The sequence below is a fragment of the Schistocerca nitens genome, chromosome 6 (assembly GCF_023898315.1).
Source record: "Schistocerca nitens isolate TAMUIC-IGC-003100 chromosome 6, iqSchNite1.1, whole genome shotgun sequence".
Taxonomy (NCBI): Eukaryota; Metazoa; Arthropoda; class Insecta; order Orthoptera; family Acrididae; genus Schistocerca; species Schistocerca nitens.
In genome coordinates this window covers 289,378,167-289,398,079 of record NC_064619.1, presented here as the reverse complement: position 1 = coordinate 289,398,079, position 19,913 = coordinate 289,378,167, and positions in this window count along the sequence as shown.

Sequence of the window (19,913 nt, the reverse complement as noted above, 5' to 3'; positions counted from 1 at the left end):
ACCTGAGAACATCACACACATCCATGCCCGAGGCAGGATTCCAACCCGCGACCGTAGCGGTCGTGCGGTTCCAGACTGAAGCGCCTAGAACCGCTCGGCCACTACGGCTGACTAACCATTCTGTCCTACGAGTTCGTGTGTCGAGCACAATCACGAAATCGTTGGAAAATAATTATGATGTTTTCTTGAAATTATTGGAAGATCTGTCGGAAGAAATAATAGAAGTCGGTGGAATGACTAGTGGATATTTTTCAAACATGTGTCAGTTCAGATTTCTTATTTATCTGAAAACTTTAATTTCAATCTGCTGCAGAACTGAGCAATTTCATTCTTCTTTTCAGAAGAAATCTTGGTCATACCAAGAAATCAAAACATTGGTAGAAACTTTGTCTGCAAGTTTAGTTTCAAGAAGGGATGTATTTTTGATTTGTTGAATGAAACCATTAGGAAAGCGGAGGAATTTAACATTGATGAACCAGTTTTGCCTAGAAACAGGAAGATGTAAGAACGATACGACGGAGGTGGTGATCTTCGTATGTATCAGGAACCGAAGGAAATGCCCAGAAAAATATTTTTTTTAAGTAATTGATGTGGCTGTGGATTCGCTAAATCGTAGATTTGACTCAGATTGTGGAACTTGTTTCACAACTTGACGTTTTAACTGTCGATCAGATTGGTGCTGATCGAACCCTGCAGTTCTATGGAGCAGATACTGCATAGGAACATGTTTCTAGATTTATGCAGAACGATACAAGAGGAAGTGGCTAGCCTCTCAGACATCATCATCACAAATATTTTATGTTGAGGAAACAGTGGTCCCATGCGTGAAATGTTCTCAGGATTTGTGAAGTTTGTTTGGGTGATTTTAACTAGAACTGTTAACTCTTCTACCTCTGAGTGATCGTTTTCAGCACTTAAAAGATTGAAACCGTTTTTTCGGTCAACAGTGACACAAAGAAGATTGAATGATCTGGCAGTTTTTCATGTTCATAAGGAAATGACCAAAAGTATTGATAGTACCAAAACTGGAAACAAATTCATATGTGCAAATTACCTAAGAAGGAACGAGTTCTATACTAAAATTTACGATGTCATGATTACTATTTGGTACGTAAATTGAGTTATTTTGTAATTCTGTTCACAAATAGATCTCTGTATATTTCTTGCTCCAGTAAATTAAACCTACTTGATTTATGAAGATTTTCTCATTTTAATTTGAATAAATATGTTATTTTCTTTTAGCAACATGTTGATAACATCGTTGCCTTTTGCGATCACTGTGCATGTGAGTTGTTTAAAGTATACAATACCTGATACAGAGCTAACTGGCATTTTGTTAGTGAATTAAAAGTTGAAAAAAGACAACTAATTTGATACAGAAATAATCCAGTAATGTTACGATTACATATTTTGAGAATATTCGTTACAGTAACATACCCTTTTAATCTAAACACACTAGCGCAACATCCCTTGTGTGCCAGGGCCTGTCACAGAGGCGTTTGTATGTGTGAGTACGTGGTCCTTTAGGCTGCCCCTTTTACTCATTTCATACTGAACAGACCTCGAAAACATAGGGCCTGTGCAGGTGTGGATGGCTGTAATTATACTTTGATTACTCACAAAAGTCTTTTGTAAGCCTGTAGTTCAAGGAATTTTTCCGTCCTTGACTCTACTGTTATTATTTGGCTGAAATGGTCAGATAGTCCAAGGTCTTTTACAGCTACATCACATTTTTTCCTGTCCGTATTTGTGGTCATGTGGTCAATTCCCTAAGCAGTCAGTTTAGTAACCATTGTGGCACAGTTGACCAACAGAGACCTGCCAAAACTCTGAAGGATATTTCTGTATACTACTAGTTTCATTAATATCATTTGTTTATGTTCATGTTCCCACATAAAGTTATGTTGACTTTTGTAGTTGTGACTTTATCTAGAACTATTGTTAATTTACTGAAAAAGGGTCCACACTACCACTGGAAGTTGTGTAATTACTTGGTGATATCAAGCCCTGTTAATTCAACAGCTGATTTTCTATCCTTTGAAGCAGAGATATTGTAAGTGTCTATCCTTTCATATAACGACAACATTGCATGTTGGAGCTCTGTGTGTCTACACAAGTGCTCAGTGACAGAAACTACTTTGCATTTCAAAGATTGAAGTTCAATGTCAAACTGTTGTTTTGTATTGTTTATTGATTGCATGTTTTGGCGAAGGATTATTAAATCTTTAAAACGTCCCATGTTACATTTTCCAAATGCTTTCTTCCTCTTTGACATGGGTATGTTTTTGGTGCGTTAGAATCTATCTTATGACTAATTAATTCTTAATTTTTTAAACTGCTGGAGGTACTCTTTCGTCAGGGGAACCTTTTGTACAGATTTACCCCAAAAAATTACTGATTTTGGTACCCTTGATCACAGGTATTTGACGATGTGTAGATCAACACACTTCCTATGCTTTAATGAATCAACTGTGTCAGTCTAACCCTTCCAGTGCTGTTTATGTGTAGGCCGTGCCTAGTGAAACCATAACTATTGATAGTCCCAACAGCAAACATAGCAACATGTGAAAAGCCGGCTGCCATTAGAGCCACATCTAACACCAAATTATTCCGTCTCACAGCTCCATTGACGTATGGCCAATCGTGATACCAGAACAGCAATCGCACATCGATCTCACGAGATAAAATGTGAACAGTTTATTAATATTTGTCACAGTGAAGTAGTACACATTCTCTCTATACCATAACTGATGGCCTGTTACTTATTGAAGAAGGAACTTAATCAATATCCAACAATATATTGATATTTAACGCCTCAGGATAGGTATCGCTGCGTTAATAAGCAGTGTTATCACACTGTATTTGTTGTTAATACGTGTGAACTTTAACAGTATGATGAGCCCACCACAAGGAGCTTCAATTGACTAAGCAAGCATCATCAATGAGCTTGAGATTTAATGCGGAACAGTGTGATACCTATACAGTGAAGGATCACAATTATGTCACGATATCGGAAGCACAGAGACTGAAAAACAATGGTTTTTTTTACTATACTAACTTGTACTGCCATCGACAGTAATTACAACTGAGCTAATACTCTTGTATGCGCGTCACGAAACAGCCCCCCCCCCACACACACACACACTTCACGAGTACACACGACCGCATGCATGCAACACACACTCCTTTTCAATTCTGAACATGCCAATGGACAATATTATCCCAGTAGTTTAAAAATAGTTCCAGTTTCGACAATGGGTCTCGTTAACTTTGCCTTGGTTATAAGACAAACGCCACAACAGTTGGTTCCTTCCCAATAGCAGCTCCCTTCTCTGGTAATTCACTGGAAACGACCACGACTCCCTAATCGACCGAATCTCAAACACCCTGCACTACCCCTCGAAAAGTTGTTACAATAAAGTACCCCTATCTGTGGAATATTATAAGATTCTCAAGGAAGCAAGAAATTGTAGTGTAGATGGTAGCGTTCACATTAGTGGCGGCTCATAGCAACATTCAAGGTAACGAGAAAGCAGGTCAACTTTCAAAACGGACGGCTTATGAAGGTAAACTCCACACTCGAGATCACAACTCACTTAAAACATAAATTGATATAAATGTGGAAGGAGCAATGGCTAACACAATCTAGTAAAAGAAAATAAAAATATGTACTTACAATCAAAGGTCTTCCGACGACAAGTGAGTTCAACAGATTTTCTATAGATATCTCAACATTAAAATTCAATCGCAGTTGCTATGTAAAGCACGTAATCGGAATGGCTAAGACAGATATCTCAAATATTTCCTGGGAAGACGAAGATATTTTTTAAGAGTAAAAATTAATGTTAACGGTAATTTTTAAGCCTCATAAGCTTCAGTTATGAACAGTTAACTCTTATGTGGATGTGGGCGACTTCCAGACGTGTAAAGGTCAAAGGTTCAGTGTACAATTATTTAGAAAACGTGCAAAAGTATAACATACTATACGATCATATGTACAACTGAATTTCAGAAAGAGTTTGTGTAGGCATGTGAAGGTTTTAAAAATATTAAAAATAACAGTTTTTAGTAATCTGCGTGGCTGTGTTGTCTTGCTTTTAATAACAAATGCATAAAAATACGGAAAAAAGGTAGCATTCGATAAAATTAAGCGCCCGAGATGCAAAAACGAATTAACCACAAAGTATTCGTGTTACCTGTAAAACACTGTGTGAACAAAAACTTGACAGATATAATAAGTGATAGAGTTGCGTTTCCACTTGGCGTAATTTTTATCTACAAACGATAATTATTATCTACAAACCGAAGTCCGCCAGTATGTGATGGAAGGCTTTGTGTTCAAACCGTAAGCAGGAAATTGTCCAAAAAAATACTATCTGACATGAAAGTAAATATATCCACTAAAATGAGAAAAAAAAGCTTTATCGTAATAATTTCCGCAGTTATAGCACCATCTTCCACCAAAACGTGATGTTTCAAACGAAATTTTGAAATGACAGTGGTCATAGAACTCTATAGTACTACATATTCAGAGGTTGGGTTCGAGATGAAGTGTCTAGTACTTCGAAATCTTCATTTTTTTTCCTTTATCCGCCGTTCCCTAGTTGCTTCAGAATTCATGGAGTAAGTATCGTCTTTGCACCAAAATAAGAAGGGGTTTGTTTTTCCCATGCGCATTTCGTTTCTTTTATTTATGAAACATCTACAGTAGCGTGTAATACATGTTTATTTTTATGTGTATAATAGACACTTTGTGTAGTAGCTAGACGTAGTTACTATGTTATATTTTCTCTTATTATTCTCCTGTTTCTCAGGTTAGAAACAACTTTTCCAGCACAAATTTGGTGAGGTAGTCCATGTGAGTGGTCCTGGAGATCTGTTTACGTCCCCATACTCCATGATTAATACCAATTAACAGCACTTTTTTGGGCCTTACATATTAGGAGTTGCTAGTAAGCGGTCCATGGAAAGGTGACGCCAAGTCAGTACTCCGTAACAGGCTGGCTGGAAATTTGGGTCTGCTGAGCAGCGAACTTGGATGGCTGAGGCGGTTAAGACGACAGCTCGCGTTAAGAGGGAGATCCGTTCTCGAATGTACACCACTTACCACGGATTCATTTAAATGCCCAACTGCGGCTAACGTCATTAAAACCTTTGAAATGGCTCTGAGCACTATGGGACTTAACATCTGAGGTCATCAGTCCCCCAGAACTCAGAACCACTTAAACCAACTAACCTAAGGACATCACACATATCCATGCCCAAAGCAGGATTCGAACCTGCGACCGTAGCAAAAACCTTTGAACACTCCGTTATGACAGACTACATGGAAAGTTATTAATCCACAAATTCCTGTCTTATAGAGTCAAGTTAACTACAATCCCGAAACTACAATCTCTACGAACTGTTCTAAAAGCGGTATTTAATATTATATTTTATTGCAGAGTTATTTGTATAATTAGTTCATGGAACGTGAGAGGGATAAACCGTTTGCTCATCCAGCTACAAACCTATGCATACCTGATAATGTGCACTTCTGTCTATTTTGTGATCTGAAGAACAAGAAAAGTAATGTAAGAGCCTCCAGGTCTCGACTGCTCCGTTTAGTTCAAACAGTTGAATAAATGTCATTTTTCAGAATACCTCTTTTAGATTCTCACAAGTATGATACTCACCATAGCGCATCTCTCTTGATCTAACTCAGTATTTGAGAGTCACTCAGTTGTCGTTTCATTCTTTTGATAGCATTCCAATCAATTCACATAAAGGACTCTGCCCCACGGACTGTATTTCGTTCTGACACAGAGAGTTTCTCCATCTCACCGTAACACTTTCATCTCGAGTGTTCTTTCTTTGCTGAAATTAGAGCAAACCGAAACCAAAGGTAGAATAAAACTCTTCTTTGTCCGAGATATCCTGAAAAGACGGTGAGCAATTATCTTGGACAGTTTTGGAGGTAAACGAGAAAACAGACGATTTCACCGCCTTCTGGGGATTCGTGATTACTGAAATGGCGAAAGCCGGCCAACTGGCAAGTGTTCGGAAACCCGACGCAGCAGCGACCGAAGGACATAGAAGGGCGACTCGTTCCTCGACTGCGCCGTGCCCGTCCGCCAGCTCGCGCGCCGCTGGGGCCGCAAATGTGTGCGAACCGTTAGGCCCGGCTTTGATCTCCACGAGCGGGCCGCCCGTCCACACCGCGTCTGCTTGTCTCTTTCTGCCTCTCCCCTTTCTGCTCTGTCTATTGTCTTTCTCTTTCCCTCTCCCTCGCTGCACTCTGCTTCCTCGCGATCGCACCCGCCCCCTCCCCCGCCCACCCACCCTTACTGATTGACGTGCGACACGCACCGTGACTGCATTGCTCCACGCGGCGCCTTCTGAAACGTAGCCGGCCGTCCAGCAGAGCTCGTAGCGAAACGAAAAGGACTCACTCCCATCCGTCCTTCATCTCCGGCAGCAGATTGTCTTGAGAGAGAGAGAGACTTTCCGGCCGCTTTACGGTACTGGAAGATGAAACGTATGACGATTCTTCTGCGTCTAACGGGTATCCTTTGCACGGCGAACAAATGCGCTTGTGTATCTGACGAAAAGGAGAGGAATTTTAATTTTGCTTGGAGCACGCATGCTATTCTGACACTAGTTTATCACGCAGCTACGTCTATCATTTGTTTTATTTGATGCCCTTTATTTAATTATATTGTAACTTTGACGGTCGGTTGTCGATTTTGTTAAATTGTATTTCGGCTCAGTATAACTTTCGAACTGTTGTTTTCTGTCGTATTGATTCGGCATCGCACTACTGGTGTACAGCATTTTCAGTCAACTGGGACAACTTCCATAAGTTCGTGCCTAGGTGGGACATTTCCCGTCATTCTGCTTCCACCTCCATGATACAAAATATTGTATAGTTTGAAAAATGGCTCTGAACACTATGGGACTCAACTTCTGAGGTCATTAGTCCCCTAGAACTTAGAACTAGTTAAACCTAACTAACCTGAGGACATCACAAACATCCATGCCCGAGGCAGGATTCGAACCTGCGACCGTAGCGGTCTTGCGGTTCCAGACTGCAGCGCCTTTAACCGCACGGCCACTTCGGCCGGCATTGTATAGTCTCTTCATGAAAAACAATAAAAGAAGACGTGCATGTTAACAATGTGAAAAAATTAATTATCCAATGACGTACAATTTAATATTCATTGTTATACTTCTTTTACACTCCTGGAAATTGAAATAAGAACACCGTGAATTCATTGTCCCAGGAAGGGGAAACTTTATTGACACATTCCTGGGGTCAGATACATCACATGATCACACTGACAGAACCACAGGCACATAGACACAGGCAACAGAGCATGCACAATGTCGGCACTAGTACAGTGTATATCCACCTTTCGCAGCAATGCAGGCTGCTATTCTCCCATGGAGACGATCGTAGAGATGCTGGATGTAGTCCTGTGGAACGGCTTGCCATGCCATTTCCACTTGGCGCCTCAGTTGGACCAGCGTTCGTGCTGGACGTGCAGACCGCGTGAGACGACGCTTCATCCAGTCCCAAACATGCTCAATGGGGGACAGATCCGGAGATCTTGCTGGCCAGGGTAGTTGACTTACACCTTCTAGAGCACGTTGGGTGGCACGGGATACATGCGGACGTGCATTGTCCTGTTGGAACAGCAAGTTCCCTTGCCGGTCTAGGAATGGTAGAACGATGGGTTCGATGACGGTTTGGATGTACCGTGCACTATTCAGTGTCCCCTCGACGATCACCAGTGGTGTACGGCCAGTGTAGGAGATCGCTCCCCACACCATGCCGGGTGTTGGCCCTGTGTGCCTCGGTCGTATGCAGTCCTGATTGTGGCGCTCACCTGCACGGCGCCAAACACGCATACGACCATCATTGGCACCAAGGAAGAAGCGACTCTCATCACTGAAGACGACACGTCTCCATTCGTCCCTCCATTCATGCCTGTCGCGACACCACTGGAGGCGGGCTGCACGATGTTGGGGCGTGAGCGGAAGACGGCCTAACGGTATGCGGGACCGTAGCCCAGCTTCATGGAGACGGTTGCGAATGGTCCTCGCCGATACCCCAGGAGCAACAGTGTCCCTAATTTGCTGGGAAGTGGCGGTGCGGTTCCCTACGGCACTGCGTAGGATCCTACGGTCTTGGCGTGCATCCGTGCGTCGCTGCGGTCCGGTCCCAGGTCGACGGGCACGTGCACCTTCTGCCGACCACTGGCGACAACATCGATGTACTGTGGAGACCTCACGCCCCACGTGTTGAGCAATTCGGCGGTACGTCCACCCGGCCTCCCGCATGCCCACTATACGCCCTCGCTCAAAGTCCGTCAACTGCACATACGGTTCACGTCCACGCTGCCGCGGCATGCTACCAGTGTTAAAGACTGCGATGGAGCTCCGTATGCCACGGCAAACTGGCTGACACTGACGGCGGCGGTGCACAAATGCTGCGCAGCTAGCGCCATTCGACGGCCAACACCGCGGGTCCTGGTGTGTCCGCTGTGCCGTGCGTGTGATCATTGCTTGTACAGCCCTCTCGCAGTGTCCGGAGCAAGTATGGTGGGTCTGTCACACTGGTGTCAATGTGTACTTTTTTCCATTTCCAGGAGTGTATAAATAGGAATAAGGCAGAGCCTCTGTGGTTTTGTCTTATTTATTGTTTCCGACAGTTTTTGTGAAAACAGTGTGAAATGCATTATCTTCAGAGTGTCCCATTATTTTCCATGGGTACTGTATTACACCATGTCAGTAATTCTCCGTATCTAGCTGTATAATACTTATTAATCTTATTTTACCGTGAAAGAGTCAAAGAATATATTTAAGCACTGGTTAAGATGTTAAGTGCCACCACGCATAAAAGAATCATTACATCATTTCCTGTCGTTACATTAGGTTCATGTTACGAGAATGTAGTTACAGTATATTGTCTCTATACTTCTTTGTCCTCGGGCTAGCTAAGACGTAAGAGGCATTTTGTCACGAATGAATTTTTGATAATTAAGTATAAAAAACTATTGTAAGAATATAGATACGGTCATGCTAGTGAGAATTCTTAAGTTTTGTAAGAACTAATATTTTAATTAGAATATTCCTGATTATCCACCATATATGTTTTTGTTTCCTTCAAGTATTTGTGAATGAATGTGAAACGATATCTTTGTCAGCCTATATTCTGGCCGAACGTGAAATTCTACTACTGGGGTAAAGAAGATTTGTTGTTTTTACGGCGGTAAAATATTGTGGATCATTAGCTGTAAACTATCACGACACATGGCAATGGTTCAAATGGCTCTGAGCACTATGGGACTCAACTGCTGAGGTCATTAGTCCCCTAGAACTTAGAACTAGTTAAACCTAACTAACCTAAGGACATCACAAACATCCATGCCCGAGGCAGGATTCGAACCTGCGACCGTAGCGGTCTTGCGGTTCCAGACTGCAGCGCCTTTAACCGCACGGCCACTTCGGCCGGCTCACGACACATAGCATTATGTTCCACCGGCAGTTAATATGTTGAGATTAATAATAATAACAAGAAGAAGAAGAAGAAGAATAAAATGCTTATTTTTTTTATTTCTAAACAAGAAAATTGGCAGTATCGGTTGTAAGAGGTTTGAAATAATTTATTACAACAAATCGATTTCAGTCATTGTGTGACTATGTTTGGGGGGAAGAGACCGAACAGCCAGGTCATCGGTCTCATCGGATTAGAGAAGGTTGGAAAGGAAGTCGGCCGTGCCCTGTCAAAGGAACCATACCGGCATTTGCCTGAAGAGATTTAAGGAAATCAAGGGAAACCTAAATCAGGATGGCTGGGTGCGGGATTGAACCGTCGTCTTTCCGAATGCGAGTCCATTGTGCTAATCACTAAACCACTTCGCTCGATGGTCTTAAAGACTCATCTAAGACAGCACATACTAAAACTTCAATATGGCGCCAATACAGAGGAATATAGCAGCTAACGAACAAATACTGCCAATTTTCTTGTTTACCATACTGATATTGCGGTCGCTGAGCACAGGGTTCCCAATGGAGCCTAACCTCATGCATTCTGATCGACGATACAATCAACGTACCCAGCACCAATTCATCTCTCCTTCAAAGTTAAGTACGTCACTTTTACCTGTAGCGTTACTGACTTACTGGAACGCGGTATAGCTTTTGCGCTCAATAATCTCCATGCTGCGTCAATTATTTCTAAATTAATAAATCCCTAATACATTTTGAACGGTTAACCAAGTTAAACTACGTATTTCTCGGGAAAAGACCAAGAAAGTACAATTAAGGGAAACGAAAGGCGCCACGCGCGACTGGAAGAAGGAAACGGATAAGATCCCTTGTCACACAAATACGAAGCATTGCAATGTATACAGGGTCATTCAGCCACCTGGAATGACATCGATGTCGGTGGGACGCTAAACCCTGATTGAGATGCCCCTACCACTGTCGTTTTACATATCCTGCAATATTATAGCTGGCCCTAATAAAAAACCCACGGAATTTTCATATTCTCTCGCTTGCTACACGCAAATTATTAGTCCTCCTAATCAAATGAGCAGGACTTTTTTATAGGTAATTGAATGTATTTACATTTTGTACTGCGATACGTTTTCGCCGGAGGCCGTGGTTTTCGTGTTATTCAAGAACAACGTGACCTTCAAACGCACCTCCACCCAGCACTCAACCCCTCACCAGTCAGGAATGCTAGTATGTTGATCGTGACACTCCATCCTGCACCTGTACAAAAATTTCCAACCACGCAAACTGTTCCTGATGTTCGATCTTTTCTGATCTACACTCCTGGAAATTGAAATAAGAGCACCGTGAATTCATTGTCCCAGGAAGGGGAGACTTTATTGACACATTCCTGGGGTCAGATACATCACATGATCACACTGACAGAACCACAGGCACATAGACACAGGCAACAGAGCATGCACAATGTCGGCACTAGTACAGTGTATATCCACCTTTCGCAGCAATGCAGGCTGCTATTCTCCCATGGAGACGATCGTAGAGATGCTGGATGTAGTCCTGTGGAACGGCTTGCCATGCCATTTCCACTTGGCGCCTCAGTTGGACCAGCGTTCGTGCTGGACGTGCAGACCGCGTGAGACGACGCTTCATCCAGTCCCAAACATGCTCAATGGGGGACAGATCCGGAGATCTTGCTGGCCAGGGTAGTTGACTTACACATTCTAGAGCACGTTGGGTGGCACGGGATACATGCGGACGTGCACTGTCCTGTTGGAACAGCAAGTTCCCTTGCCGGTCTAGGAATGGTAGAACGATGGGTTCGATGACGGTTTGGATGTACCGTGCACTATTCAGTGTCCCCTCGACGATCACCAGTGGTGTACGGCCAGTGTAGGAGATCGCTCCCCACACCATGATGCCGGGTGTTGGCCCCGTGTGCCTCGGTCGTATGCAGTCCTGATTGTGGCGCTCACCTGCACGGCGCCAAACACGCATACGACCATCATTGGCACCAAGGCAGAAGCGACTCTCATCGCTGAAGACGACACGTCTCCATTCGTCCCTCCATTCACGCCTGTCGCGACACCACTTGAGGCGGGCTGCACGATGTTGGGGCGTGAGCGGAAGACGGCCTAACGGTGTGCGGGACCGTAGCCCAGCTTCATGGAGACGGTTGCGAATGGTCCTCGCCGATACCCCAGGAGCAACAGTGTCCCTAATTTGCTGGGAAGTGGCGGTGCGGTTCCCTACGGCACTGCGTAGGATCCTACGGTCTTGGCGTGCATCCGTGCGTCGCTGCGGTCCGGTCCCAGGTCGACGGGCACGTGCACCTTCCGCCGACCACTGGCGACAACATCGATGTACTGTGGAGACCTCACGCCCCACGTGTTGAGCAATTCGGCGGTACGTCCACCCGGCCTCCCGCATGCCCACTATACGCCCTCGCTCAAAGTCCGTCAACTGCACATACGGTTCACGTCCACGCTGTCGCGGCATGCTACCAGTGTTAAAGACTGCGATGGAGCTCCGTATGCCACGGCAAACTGGCTGACACTGACGGCGGCGGTGCACAAATGCTGCGCAGCTAGTGCCATTCGACGGCCAACACCGCGGGTCCTGGTGTGTGCGCTGTGCCGTGCGTGTGATCATTGCTTGTACAGCCCTCTCGCAGTGTCCGGAGCAAGTATGGTGGGTCTGACACACCGGTGTCAATGTGTTCTTTTTTTCCATTTCCAGGAGTGTATGTTGAGTGGGCTGTTACGCAACCACCATATTCTATTTCGTTATCATTATTAATTTACATGAGTCCATTAGGATAATAGATGACTTTTGTAAACGTTACACTAAGACAAATTACGTTGACAGTTCGATCCAAACTTAATCCTTAGAAGTACTGTAGTTTCAAAGACAGAAGGCCTGACCAATTCAGCGATGTGTTGTTTATTTTATGCTACTAAAATTCGCAAAATTATTAGGTAAAATTTACAAAAACGTCAGTTTTACAATTTGTAAGCTCTCGACAAAGCCGGCGGCGTAATAACACCAGCGAATGAAGCCCTTAAAAGGTCTAACGTGGGAAATTATTTGCGTAGTCACAAATATTTATGCAGTGGTAGAAGCGAGTGCCACGAACAACGTTCATACTGGCCATTAAAATTGCTACACCACGAAGATGACGTGCTACTGACGCGAAATTTAACCGACAGGAAGAAGATGCTGTGATATGCAAATGATTAGCTTTTCAGAGACTTCACACAAAGTTGGCGCCGGTGGCGACACCTACAACGTGCTGACATGAGGAAAGTTTCCAACCGATTTCTCATAAACAAACAGCAGCTGACGGGCGTTGCCTGGTGGAACGTTGTTGTGATGCCTCGTGTAAGGAGGAGAAATCCGTACCATCACGTTTACGACTTTGATAAAGGTCGGATTGTAGCCCATCGCGATTGCGGTTTATAGTATCGCGACATTGCTGGTCGCGTTGGTCGAGATCCAATGACTGTTAGCCGAATATGGAATCGGTGGGTTCAGGAGGGTGATACGGATCTCCGTGCTCGAACCCAACGGCCTCGTATAACTAGCAGTCGAAATGAAAGGCATCTTATCCGCTTGACTGTAACGGATCGTGCAGCCACGTCTCGATCCCTTAGTCAACAGATGAGGACGTTTGCAAGACAACAACCATCTGCACGAACAGTTCGATGACGTTTGCAGCAGCATGGGCTATCAGCTCGGATACCACGGCTGCTGTTACCCTTGACACTGCATCACAAAAAAATGGCTCTGAGCACTATGGGACTCAACTGCTGTGGTCATAAGTCCCCTAGAACTTAGAACTACTTAAACCTAACTAACCTAAGGACAGCACACAACACCCAGTCATCACGAGACAGAGAAAATCCCTGACCCCGCCGGGAATCGAACCCGGGAACCCGGGCGTGGGAAGCGAGAACGCTACCGCACGACCACGAGATGCGGGCACTGCATCACAGACAGGAGCGCTTGCGATGGTGTACTCATCGACGAACCTGGGTGCACGAATGGCAAAACGTCACTTTTTTCGGATGGTTCTGTTTACAGCATCATAATGGTCGCATCCGTGTTTGGCGACATCGCCGTGAACGCACATTGGAAGCGTGTATTCGTCATCGCCATACTGGCGTACCACCCGGCGTGATGGTATGGGGCGCCATTGGTTACACGTCTCGGTCACCTCTTGTTCGCACTGACGGCACTTTGAACAGTGGACGCTACATTTCAGATGTGCTACGACCCGTGACTTTACCCTTCATTCGATCCCTGCAAAATCCTATATTTCAGCAGGATAATGCACAACCGCATGTTCAGGTCCTGTACGGGCCTTTCTGGATACAAAAAATGTTCGACTGCTGCCCTGGCCAGCACGTTCTCCAGAGCTCTCACCAATTGAAAACGCCTTGTCAATGGTGGCCTTACAACTCGCTCGTCACAATACGCAAGTCACTACTCTTGATGAACTGTGGTATCGTGTTGAAGCTGCATGGGAAGCTGTACCTGTACACGCCATCCAAGCTCTGTTTGACTCAATGCCCAGGCGTATCAAGGCCGTTATTACGGCCAGAGGTGGTTGTTCTGGGTACTGATTTCTCAGGATCTATGCACCCAAATTGCGTAAAAATGTAATCACACGTCAGTTCTAGTATAATATATTTCTCCAACGAATACCCCTTTAACATCTGCATTTCTTCTTGGTGTAGCAATTTTAATGGTCAGTAGTGTACCAGGAACCCTGACCAGTGAGCACTGAGCGTGGGAATGAGGTTGTATTTGAAGATCATTTTTGCATTTTTTTTCTTTAATAACTCGACAAATATGGCCTTTGCGAAAACGTATCCCAGTACATAATTTAACTACACTAAATTTCCTATAGAAATCTCCTATTAATTTTTCCTAAGAAACCAACAATTTGCGCGTAGCGAGAGGGGGAAAATGAAAATGTTGTGTGTTCTTTGAAGGCGTTACGGGTTGCATACGAGAACCTATCGGTAGCGGCAGCTGAATTAAACTGCATATGAAGTTGTAGATGCAGAATGCTTAGCATCATTTACGCTCCAGTGTTTCAAGTAAACTGTTTACAAAATGCCAGAGCCACACAACGTTCTGTGGCGCCACGGACCGTGTCGCAACCACAACGTTCCTCGCGACTGAGCGGTTGCGGTGAGGGCTTTGGAGCGCTAGCTGTGCGTCGCCGACCGACGCGTTAACATTCAGGAGCGCGCACGCCAGACGATAAATCAGACGTTAGCGCCGCCGCTCGCCTGTCTTTCGTATGTGGCTAAGCAACAAAAGCACAAAGAAAGGACGCAAACCGGCGCCGGCTGAAAAACGAGCGGCGGTCTCCCAGGCTGCTACAATTACGACGTTGACGCTGCGGCGTCGCGTGCGGCCAGCACGGGAGATTATCGTGCGCTGGAGAGGATTAAAAGCGCAGCCTAAAAATAAAAAAAAATGAAAAAAGGACTGGAAAAAAGAGAGCTACGCCAGCTGCGGCACATCTCGTTACGCTGGCGACAGGAAACCCACAATCGCGGTCGCCGACGTCAAATTGCCAGCGTTATAACCGTTGTCCGCGACAGATTGTGGGCGCTGTGAATACTAACGGTCCGTCCCTCATATCATATTCAGATGTACATTTGCTTGAACATTGTGGGAGCTGAGCACACTGAGCAAACCGCAATAAATTCAGGAGAGAATTTATTGGTATTATCCCAGTGGACGCAGTAAAAAATTTGCACTCAGGGCAATACTGCATATTCCAGTGATTAGAGGTAAATGTGGATAAATGGGCCCCCACTTTGTGTTTTTTTTTATATAACACCTTTATTTTTAGTATAATCACCTGAAATTAAGATAAAACATTTCTCTAGTATGTCCTGCAATAGTTACGACATGTTTTGGTTCAAGTTTTTAATATTTAAAACAAAATTTTATTTTTTTCCTGATAGTCTGCATTTTGTTGCGTCAAGAATTTGTGCTGGTAATATGGGCCCCAAGGTAGTTTGAAATAAAAAAGAAACAAAAATTTGAAAAAAAAACTATTCAATTTCATTTTTGTGTATAATGAAAGAAAGATTCACTCTGAACATTGTTAATTAGTCTACTGGTGGGATGATTTTCACAGCCTACGCCTAGTCTATTTACAATGGTCACACGCATAAGCATCTTTTTCGCATCCAGCGCATTCGTTGTGAGCCCACATCTCACAGGCTATACACTGGACCCAAAGTTCACATTTTGTGTCCTTTGAAAAAAACCCTTCACAAAATAGACATACAGCGTCGTCAACATCAGGGGCAGAAACACCAACTTCAAAGTCTGGGAGGGATTCTACCGAATCAAAACCTACACTTGCCTCTTCACCTTCTTTACTTGATTCATGTTCATACACTAACTTATTTCTCCTGCATGTTTTAGAATTAGTTTTTTTTTCATTTCCGCCGTTCTTCTTTTTACTGCTCTTTTCTTCTCCGTCTTGTTTCTTCTTAGTTTTCTTATTTTTCTTTTCTTCTGCCTCTTCTAGTGCACGTTTATAAAGAGAAGAAGTTACAACAGCACAAGTAACGGGTTTAGGGCCTTTGTTTGTCTATTTTCTTTTTGGTCTTGGTATGGGGGAGAAACATGACCAAAACGTTGTTAGGAGGAGCATCCCGACGGCCCAGCTTCTGCCAAGTCTCTTGCAGATGGTGTAGTTAATGTCGATGATGTGCCAGGATGAATACATTGAGCTAATTGACTTGAAGGCTTGTACTTAGGAGTTCGTCCTTTACTGGCTTTCAGAGCATTTACAGTCAGACTTTGAACGTCAATATCTTCAGAGGGAGCCAAGTCAATATCATTAAACACTTTGCGATTTACAGGAAAAATTCCTGTGACTCTGAACACTGAAATGGCTATTTCAGCTGTTTGATATTTCAGGAACGCATTCCCAAGTAGCTCAGCAGTGTCGTATGGTCCAAGAGGCCGATTGTTGTGCAGCAACCATTGCCTTATGTAGTCACTATAATGATTCTTAAGGGGTCCCATGAAGCTCCTATCTAGTGGTTGCAGCTTGTGTGTAGTGTGCGGAGGCAAGCTAACTACTGTAACGTGTTCACGAGCTGTGTCAATTACGTCAATATTCTTTGTGTGGGTATGGCGGCCACCTAAAATAAGCAAAATAGGATCATCTTTTGATGGCTTTGTTTTAGAGATAAAATGGATTAACCAATCAGTGGAAAGGTTGCTCTGAATCCAACCAGAGGGATGACACCTTCCTATAGAGCCAGGCAGAGCCCCTTTCATGAGTGTATCTGTCATATTTTTCCTGGGGAAAATTAGCATCGGTGGGACTAAAGTACCAGACGCGCTCATGCAGAACACACACGTTACAAGTGACCCTCTTTCAGCTGCAGATATTGCACCAACTTGCCATTTTCCCCTCAGGCCGATGACACGAGAAATTTTGCTTTGAACAACACTAAGGCCTGACTCGTCTGCATTAAAACTCTCTCCACAAGATATTTGTAGTTATTGAACGCAGCTTCAAGTAAATTGAAGAAATTGTCGACAGCTTGTTTATTAAACCCATTAGCAAGTGAAATGGAAGTTGCGGATGGCTTCAAAATAGAATATTTTTGTGCCGTGACATAAAATGGCCAAACCAAGCTCGACCAGCAGCTTCGCCCTTTACAAATGGATGAAGGATTTTATTTCTTGTGCAAAGCTTTTAGGCCATGCGAGTGACGTCATTTATGGTAAGGCCGTGGAATTTGGATTCCATAATGAGAAGATATTTAACCAGTCCGCCCACAGGTCCCTGTGGTGAAACCGGTGGACGACCCAATTTAATGTTAATTATTTCTTCGACCGTTTTATCGATTCGTGAAAGCCTCTGGAGCGTAGAACGAGGGACAGAGTACCCTTTAACCTGTATTTGCAACCCCATTTTTTTCTCTTTTATAGCTACAATAGCATTTGCCATATTTACTTTGTCCTATGATTGCCGTTTCGATTTTTTTTTGGGGGGGTACACGATGTCTTCGAGGCATCTGAAACATAAAGAGTAGCAATATTTGTAAATTGTCCCATAAAATCTGATTGATTTTACGGGGCCCATAATACCAGCAGCAAAAGGGGCCCATATATCCACCCTCGACATCTTGGGAAAAACGATTTTTCCTACGGTTAGTTTCGTTCGCAACCGACGTTAATTAATGTAAAACGGCATCCCAACAAGAAGCCAAATACTTACCTTACCTTTGTTTTACTAATAACATGTTAGAAATTGGAGTTTTATTCAAGTAAACACTAGCCTTTCAAACTTTTGATGACAGCGAAAAACTTAACAGCACAACTACTCACAAACCATGACAGCTACTACGTCTGTGCACTCTACAGTGAAGTTTGGCAACTAGTTCTAGCAGTTCATGTGCTCTCTGCTAGAATTCGTGGCCTGTACTTCCAAATATGTAGGGGGCCCATAATACCAACAGGGGCCCATTTTTCCACCTTTGCCTCTACTATAACATTCCCTATGCTAACGCAACTTTTTTCTCTAAATTTGTTAATATACTCTGATAGTTCTCCAAATCGATAAATAACATACATTCCTCCCTCGTACTGATGTATTTACATCCATACAGACGTGACATACTAAAGAGTGTACACAGGGACATCCCACGAGCGCACACTCCTGTGTGGACGTGCAGAAGTACATTATACTCCTCAGAGGGTGGTGACAGCGTGGGTGTCTATACACCACTGAAAGGGACGATGTAATTTAGTTGTCGAGAATATCTTAAAACGTAATCGATTTAAGATATTAATTATACTAGGAAGTTAGTAAGAAAGGCATTTTGCCAAAGGTGTACACAAAGAAAAAAAACTCATGTGTGTACATAGCCGTTAAAAGTCGTTAAGGAAAGTCGTTTCTTTCATACTCGTAACTCTGAAGATAACTTCTCCATCAGGCTTTAATTTACATGAACATCGAAAACTGAAGTTTACTATTAGATGCTATAGTAGAAATGATACGTGAAAACAAAACGTTTCATGAAATAGCGTTCTAGGGACTTTCATGCTTACATGGTTCATTTGCACGAGTGGTGGGCACCTGCATTGCCACAACTGCTAGGTCACCAATGTTCCCAGCAGTGGAAATCAAAATATTGTACTAACGAAGATTGTAAACATACTGGTGTCGTTATTTTGTTTACTTTTCTATAAGAGTGTCTTTCTGGTCATTTGCCGCTGTTACCAGAACATTTTAAGCAAGTTTCTAATTTTTAATTTCTTCATTTTGAACAAATACGACTTCCGACTTCCCTTACTGAATGGAAACTATATTTGTGTTAGTTTAGGCGCAAAAGTAGAATGCTATCAGTCAAAGATGCAGAGCCAGACAGACCAGTTTTGGGGTAGAGAAAGAAATAGGAGTTTGGACATTCATAATGGTAAGACAATTGTTTAATTGAATTATGCACTTAAATGTGCACTGAAAGTAATTTCAAATAATTTTCACGTTTACAACTGCAATCTGTTGAAAGTACAGTGCAAATTTTGTAATGTAAAAACAATCGTATTGGAGGTTTCTGTACTTGATACAATGGCATTCACAATGTGTCGTCATAAGAGAAAAGTTAATTTGGCAGAGTTAACACAAAATTTATTTTTAAATGCCCTTTATCAAGGACACGCTTTAAACGATCCAAGAATTCAAGAGGTATCAAACAACTATTTCAATAATATCTGTAGCTACAATGTAGCATTTGCTGTGGTCAGTTCTCAGGCCAAAACTTCAGACACAGTGTTACGTGGAGCGTATCGCTTTCAGATAAACGACATTTTTATCACAGGTCATGCCCGATGACTTCTACGTGATGTGCAATTATATATTTTTTTTAAATGACACTGCTGTCTGCTATAGATGGAATGAACAATCAAGTCACTGGTGCAATACTGGAAACAATGTAATGCATTAAATTGATACTGAACTAAAATGCACTAATCCTATTTTATTTTTTACTTTTTTATTGTGATGAAAGACTATTGTGCAAGGGAGGAAAATAAAAACTGAAAAATTTATGTGATTATTACAGTTATTAATAACAGGGTGGCACGCTAATTTGCTCCATAATACACCAAATACGTCGACTATGAGACAGCCTAGAGACAAAGTTTCTATGTCGCAATATGCATGCTATCGCCTTTCAGTTACATCAATCACGAAAATTATTTTTCCAGTGCTTGGTTGATAAGTTTTTATGTATTGAGGGTATGACACTTCACTTCACAAGTCAAAATCAGTCTTTTTCTAAGATTAGAAACTTATGACAGCTTATGTGATCATTTACAATTAAATCTAAATGATAATGTAAATATTGGAAGAAGAGCTA